Source organism: Eublepharis macularius, chromosome 1 (genome assembly GCF_028583425.1).
Source record: "Eublepharis macularius isolate TG4126 chromosome 1, MPM_Emac_v1.0, whole genome shotgun sequence".
Classification (NCBI taxonomy): Eukaryota; Metazoa; Chordata; class Lepidosauria; order Squamata; family Eublepharidae; genus Eublepharis; species Eublepharis macularius.
The window spans coordinates 251,587,595-251,595,695 of NC_072790.1; positions in this window are offsets into that span (position 1 = coordinate 251,587,595).

Below are 8,101 nucleotides of genomic sequence, written 5' to 3' on the forward strand. Positions count from 1 at the left end.
AATAACACAACTCACTTAACATCAGAGAATCACAAAGCATGATTCCTGTCAAAAACACTTTATTTCTTGAACAGCTTTAGGTTACACAGCAGGGGGGAACACCAAAGGGCATGGCAGCACTATCTTACACAAAAATAACACAACTCACTTAACATCAGAGAATCACAAAGCACAATTCCTGTCAAAAACACTTTATTTCTTGAACAGCTTTAGGTTACACAGCAGGGGGGAACACCAAAGGGCATGGCAGCACTATCTTACACAAAAATAACACAACTCACTTAACATCAGAGAATCACAAAAACACAATTCCTGGCAAAAACACTTTATTTCTTGAACAGCTTTAGGTTACACAGTAGGAGGGCACAACAGGGCATGATAGCAATGTACTACAAAAAATAATACAACCCACTTCACCGTTTTTGACAGCAATTGTGTTTGTGTGATTCTCTGATGTGAAGTGAGTTGTGTTATTTTTGTGTAGTACACTGCTTTCCTGCTCTGTGGTGCCTTCCTACTGTGTAACCTAAAGCAGTTACAGAAATAAAGTGCTTTTGACAGCAATTTTTTGGGGTGATTCTTTAATGTGAAGTGAGTTGTGTTATTTTTGTGTAAGATACTGCTTCCATGCCCTTTGGTGTTCCCCCGCTGCTGTGTAGCCTAAAGCTGTTCAAGAAATAAAGTGTTTTTGACAGGAATCGTGTTTTGTGATTCTCTGATGTTAAGTGAGTTGTGTTATTTTTCTGTGTGGGGGACTGCTGGTGTAATGTGTCATAATGCTTTGCCTACTTGTACTTTGGAAGGGAGAAAAAAAAATTTAAAACTTTATTTTGTGTTGTTCTTGTTTTATTCTTTGTTGTGCAGTTGGTTCCCATCATAGGGAACAATGGGGCTGGCTGGCCAGACATCTCTGTAGGTGGTGGGGGAATTTGAGGGAGGGTGTCTGTGGTTCAGGTGCTCTTTCACAGGGACCAGCTGGCACTCAGAAGTGTGTCCACCATTGTGGCACCCCTGGGCTGTGCAGAATTGCCCAGGGAAAGAGAGTTTAGAAGTTCCCAGCATAGGGAACAAAGGGAGAGGGCTGGCCTTTGCCAGCCTGTTCCTGGGGTTATGGGTGTGGGGCAGGTGGGGGTGGATTTGGGTCTGTGAGGGGCTAATGTGGGGATTTGGGTCTGTGTGTGGCAGCTGGGGGGGAATTGGGTTTGTGTGGGGCTGTAAGGGGTGGACTTTAGGGGCTGAGAGGACCTACTTGGGGAGGCCATGAAATGGCCCCCCCAAGTGGGAGCAGTCTGAGCCTTGGTGGGGGGTGGGAGGAAGGGTGGGAGAAGGGCCCCAGAGGGTTGGGGGGCATTTTGCATGCAAAATGCCACCCCTGGCAAGACAAGCCTCCCCCAGCTGTCAGTGGTAGAGATGAGAGCAGAGCACCTACTTGGGGAGGCCATGAAATGGCCCCCCCAAGTGGGAGCAGGCTGAGCCTTGGTGGGGGGTGGGAGGAAGGGTGGGAGAAGGGCCCCAGAGGGTTGGGGGGCATTTTGCATGCAAAATGCCACCCCTGGCAAGACAAGCCTCCCCCAGCTGTCAGTGGTAGAGATGAGAGCAGAGCACCTACTTGGGGAGGCCATGAAATGGCCCCCCCAAGTGGGAGCAGGCTGAGCCTTGGTGGGGGGTGGGAGGAGGGGTGGGAGAAGGGCCCCTGAGGGTAAGGGGGCATTTTGCATGCAAAATGCCACCCCTGGCAAAGGAAGCCTGCCTCTTCATTTTTTCCCCATAGGAAATAATGAAGAAAGATGAGCAGCAGCATGCTAACAATATGCTGCTCCTTCGCTTTCTTATGGGAGGATGGGGGGACCTGCTTTGGGGGGCCATAACATGGCCCCCCAAAGTTCAATCTGTCTGAAACTTGGGTGGTTGTTAGAGAAGGGTTAGAGGAAGGTCCCCACCAATTTTGGGCTTATTCGGTGGGAAAATGCCTCCTCCAGGCGTCCTGGAAGACGGAGGCATTTTCCCATAGAAAAAAGCCGAAATAATGCCGAAATAATGCCGAAAGAATCCCGAAAGCCGAAAGCCGAAAGAGATTCTTGTTTCGGCTTTCGGCTTTAACGATAGAGAATCTTCTTTCGGCTTTCTACTTTCGGCTATAGCCGAAAATTTTTGGCTTGCACACCCCTAGTTAGAAGCGTATACCATAAAATGCTTACTTGAATAAAAGAAGACAAATTACCCCATCCTCCGAGAAGCCTGCCGCTCTGCATTTTTGTGTAAATTAGTGTACTGGCCCCAGTTCCCAAACAAGGAGGAAGAGAGTCCAGAGCTGTGACATGCAGAGATGCAACAGACAGCCTCCAGGGGCACAGGTCCACTCTGTTACTTCAGGAGTGGCTGGATGATCCGCCGCAGTAGATACTAAGACATCACAGCATGCAAAAAGCGACGGGGGGGGGCAGGAAGCCAAAATAGAAACAGGGGAATCCTCTTTTGCAGCAGGGGATATAATGCCTCAAAATACCCCAGGTTAAGGGTTGGATCCTGCAGTTGGCTTTTATGCTGCCACAAGGGACATGTTAGGAGAAGTTTCCTTGCAGCAGAAAAAGGCGCCACTGTTAGCAGGGCGGATCCATAGCAGTCCAGCCCTAACCTTTCTCTTGCAGTGACCAAGCTCACTGTTTGGGGATCGCTACCGGGAAGCTCTTCCAAAAAAGCACAGACCAAAGATTTATCTGCCTCCCTTTCCTATTGCAGGGAGAACGTTACCACCCACACTTCCAAATTCTACCTCACAGGCTAGTTTCCAAAGTATTTCGTGCCGATATCTGCCTCTCTCATCTGCTCCCCCCTTTTAGATTTCCACTGCCAGCATTCTCAAATTGCTACCCCATAGCAACAGCATTTTGGGTGCTGCTGAGAACAGGTTGGAAAGACTCGGGAAGTTGTTCTGGACTGCTGAAGATAGGCAGGAGTATTTTTGCCCTAGCAAGGGTGGAGTTGCCATGCAAAGGAGAAACATGAACAAGAAAATGAGCATTCTTCAGGAATCACTTGTGAATTTTTAACATACGTTGGTCATCAAGCCACAGGATAGAGGTGAAGTTTAAGGAAACCTCCCATCATCTTTAGGTGGAAACCCCTTCCAAATGTAAATTAATCTAGTTAGCTAGCAGGCTAGCAGAGCATAGAGTCTGAGTCTGCAATATAGGGTCAACCCATTGAAGACTGAGAAAGCGTTCGTGAAAGACTTTGAACAGCCCTAAGTGAGATACAAATGCAAAATGACCTCATTAAACGCCAAAACTGGCTTTGCTTCTGTACAATCGGTTGCCGCCGCCGCCACAACATATCCAGCAGGCGCAAGCGCTGCTTGCCCACCTCCTCCCCCAGTAGCGCCGCTCCGTTGGCCACTGCCTCCTTCTCCCGTTCCTGTCGAGTGTTCCCACTGTCTAAAAATATGTTGAAATTGCCGAAAAACTTCTACCTCACTTTGTCTCTTGCACCAAAAGATACCAAAGATTTTTTTTTTTTTGCAAAGGAGTCTTTGTGCGTCTGCGTGGGTGTGCATGTGGTGGAGAATGTGTGGGTGCGTGTGCCGTAATATATCTATATTTCTATATATTTTTTGCATGGCTTTTCAAAGTACTCTGTTTGTGTCAGAACTCAGCTTGCTCTGGCCAGAGAGAGCGAAGGCCTTCCTTGCTTTGCTAGAACAGACAATGGATCTAAACCCAATTGTCACAAATTGCCCTCTTTCTTCCCCCTTCCAAATACCACGTTTATGCTACTAATAAAATGCACTTTAGTGAGCGAGCCACAGGGTTAGGAGAGTCTGGAGGGTCCTTTTATACAGGCCGAGAGCCACACACAGAAAAAGGCCGTTTTGGGGTTCTAAATTATGTTATTTCAACGTACAACTTCTAAGAATGCAATGGTATTTTGTCAGTGTAGACTTAGAATGTGTAGAGGAGAACCCTCTAAAACCCTAAAACCCCACCTGTTTACTCACGGTAAAGATTTCCCTGCCACCATTTGCTTTCCACTTCATTCCAGTGCCACACAGACCACGTAGACAAAATCTATGCTCGCAGATTTACAAAGCACATCACAGGTCAAGTTTTGCCTGGAGACAACCTGAAGATTTTGGCAACCACAATTATAATTTTCCTGCATTTCATTTTTAAGAGGGGAAAAAAATTTGGCTGATGGACCATCAACCTTCTTGGAAAGCAAGCAGGGTTTTTATGAAGTGTGTCCTTCAGGGGTGGGCACTCAAATTGCACACCATCAAATCCAATCTTATTCCACTCCCTTGAGTGCAACGCTGTTGTTCAGGCGACAAATCACTACACAGCGTGCCTGGCTTCTCCCCTAAACGGCTTCAGAGCACACTCAAGTTTGCTCTCTGCAACTCGGTCACCAGCCTTTCAGAGACCCAAGTACAGCATCCGTGTGCCTAAAACCTGCTCAGGACCAGGTGCTAACCCAGGGGACTCAGCCAGAGCTAGGCATTTTCGGCAGCAGAATTAATGCCTTTCCCTACCGAGTAACCAAAGCTTGCCTAACACCTACCCCAAAAGTGTGAGGCTGAATCGCAGCAGGTCATTTTTAAGTGCAATTAAGCACCAGCTCCATAAACTTGTTTAACGACAAGAGCGGTTCGATTCCTAGCCCAAACAGGCTGCATCGGCAGAGGCAAACATTTGGTGCGGGGTGTGAAGGTTTGATTAAAAGGAAACATATCGGTGGCCATTTTTAAAAGGGTTAATTGAGGGCACACTACACCTTACACAAGGTTGATGAGTCCCACGGAGAAAACGGGAGACGCAGGTGGCCATTCTGGTACTGCATCATCTTTCAGGCCTCACCTGTCTCCTGTATACACACCATGACACCTCTCCTGGTAGGCTACCCTGAGCGAGACAAAGAATTTAACCAATATGGCCCAACAGAAATCAGCAAGAAAAATTACTGTTAAGACCTGGTGAAGAGAAACCAGCTTGGAGGGTCTTCAAAGCCAGTTACAAACACCTGGGCTGCTTCCACACATGTTGGATAATCCACTTGCAATACTCTTTAGTGAAGATTTGAAACTGATTTTCCATGTGTGGAACAAAAAATCCACTTCTAAAGGATTACAAAAGTGCATTGAAAGTGCATTATTCAACGTGTGTGGAAATGGCCCTGGTGAAGAAAATAACCAAGGGTCATTTCTTGTCTTGGTGTGTTTCCTGTCAAAACAGGAAGTGCGACTGGCAGATGTGCATTCTGGGTGGAACTCGCATCAAGAAGCCTAGTTGGGCTGCAGCTGCTGGGACTGGGTCTCAAGAACATGCAGCTGCCCGTCTCACTTGATGGATTTGTTGCACGAAACACACTGGCATCAGTGTAGCAAAAACAGCAGTTGCAAAAAGCGAGAAACGGTTCTCAAATTGCAAACCCAGAAGCCATCTTGGCAGACACCTGGAAGAGCCTCTGGTCAAGATGCTTTCAGCGGAGGTCCACCCAACCTTTCTTGGGAAACCTTGAGCAAGATTCCTAAACCGATGCCTCCATTGCGCTTAAGAGGCAGGACACTTTCCCCTTTGTCTACATTTCCTCTGGGTTATCTGAAGAAGTGAGCTGTGACTCATGAAAGCTCATATCCTATCACAAATTTTGGTCTTATAGGTGCTACTGGACTTTTGCTCTTCTCCTCTGGGTTAAACTGCCTTGGCCGCAAGTCCAGTGATCTGCTAACAGCCAGTCTATTTTCTCTTTAAGTATTTGAAACAACACATGTTGCTGATCACTTCAGCCCAGGGGTGGGCAACATTCGCCATAGGAGAGCCACATTTGCTTGCTCGGGAAGGCTCCAAGCGGGCATCCAACTTGGAACCCCCCAAAACAGGCAAAGACCCAGACATGGCTGCCCCACCTCTCTCGAGATGTTTCTCTTGGTGGCCTTCAAGTCGCTCCAGCAATTTTCCAGGCTGGGTGAGAGCATGAGCTAGCACCCGAAGAGGTGAACAGCTGGAGGGTCACAAGAAAAGCTGTCTCAGGTCAGACGCTAGAAAAGAGCAAGAGTCCAGTAGCACCTATAAGACTAACAAAATTTGTGGTAGAACATGAGCTTTCATGAGTCACAGCTCACTTCTTCAGATACATAAAGATAGTGAGCTGTGACTTACAAAAGCTCACAAACTACAAATTTTTGTTAGTCTTATAGGTCCTACTGGACTCTTGCTCTTTTCTACTGCTACAGACAAACACGGCTACCCATCTTGATGGGTCTGACAGATACGCCCCTCCCAGCTGTAATTTGTCCCCCTTTTTGAGACAGTATTTGCTTAAACTGCCCCCCACCCAGCCAAAGATCGAACCTGAAAAGTTTATTTATGCCACAAAATTCAGGCTCTCTCCATTAAAATCAAGGACTCTCCCACTGATCAAAAATGGAAGTCCAACATTAGAAGGCATGTTATAATCAGAACATCTGCAGGCAGGTTGCCACGTTTTTCCTCTGGCCTGGCTCCTGTGCCTCAACTAGCAGATCAATCTGTCGAAACTAACCGGCAATTGGATGGGGAAAAGTGTCATCTGCTGAATTTGTAAGCACCAAACGTGTAGCCGCAAGGGCGGGCCCGCTTGGCAGACCTGTAGAGTAAATGTTGGTAAGTTCTCTACCCCCTTCCCTCCTGCCGCACCCTGCCCAGAGCAAGCTGAGTGGCGTGATCATGTTTTTAAATCAAAACAGTGCATTACTCTATATTAATAAACTGAATGTTTCTTCTTTGTTTGTCAACTGTGCGGACTTTAAAGCGAGCGAGAGAAACCAAAGTTCTTTTTTTGCCTGTAAACAAGGAAACAAAAAAAGAGGTTTAAAAAAAAAACTCTGTACATTTTATACCAAAGTTTTTTCTCCTCAGATACCTCATCCTGTACCCGCTTGTGGTGAAATGTTATTCACAAAAGTAAACGTCCTTAACTGAAGTACAATGGAGCTCGTCAAATGTAATCGGGGAGGGGAAGTGGAAGGGAGGGGGGCAGAAAAATACGCATGTTTTTCACCCCAAAAAAAGGGTCCCTTGTCATCTTACTGAGAATCTTCGAAAGCTGCTGCAAAGTCCCTTGGAGAGAAACCAGTCCACCCACCCGTCAGAACACACCTAGAATCATAGGGTTGGTTGGAAGGGACCTCCAGGGTCATCTAGTCCAACCCCCTGCACAATGCAGGAAATTCACAACTGCCTCCCTCCCCACGCCCAAAGACCCCTGCTCTGTGGCCAGAAGATGGCAAAATACCTCCAGGATCCCTAGCCAAACTGGCCTGGGGAAAATTGCTTCCAGATCCCAAGGTGGCGATTGGCATTACCCTGGCGTGTAATGCGCAAGAATTAAGCACTGATGTACCCCTTCCTGCCCTCCCTCTCATGCTCTGCCCAGGTTCACAGCATTGCTGTCAGATGGCCATCTAGACTCCGCTTAAAAACCTCCAAAGGAGGAGAGCCCACCACCTCCCGAGGAAGCCTGTTCCACTGAGGGACCGCTCTCACTGTCAGGAACTTCTTCCTAATGTTTAGCCGAAAACTCTTTTGATTTAATTTCAACCCGTTGGTTCTGGTCCTAGCTGGGGAAGGACACCTTCACAGTATCCTCGGCAAGCCCATAACTCCTCAGAAAGGCAGAACGGGCTGGCAGGTTCCCATGTGGTATAGCGGTTAGAGCGTCAGACTAGGATCTGGGCGTCCCAGGTTCAAACCCCTACTCATGCCTGCAGGGTCGCTTTTGGGTATGCATGGATAATTTTCCCATCTCCCTGAGAAATCAAATTGCAACTTGTAGGAAGAACATAATAGGTAGGAGTGCCCCAGTTTCTCCCCCCGCCCACTATCTCCAAGAAAAAATCATGAATGTGGAGCCCCCATCTCAGCGGCAAGGCCTTACTTGCAGGTGGTCTTGCGAGTCAATCTCGGGCAAATCTGATTCAAAGGATTTCAGGTAGCGAGCGTAGAGGAAGACCCCTGCCCAAGGCCCTGGGGAGCTGCGGACAAATGGAGTTAACGATTCTGGGACAGACGGACGAACGGTCAGGCTCGGTGTAAGGCAGCTGCTATGTTCAACGATTCAGAAACCA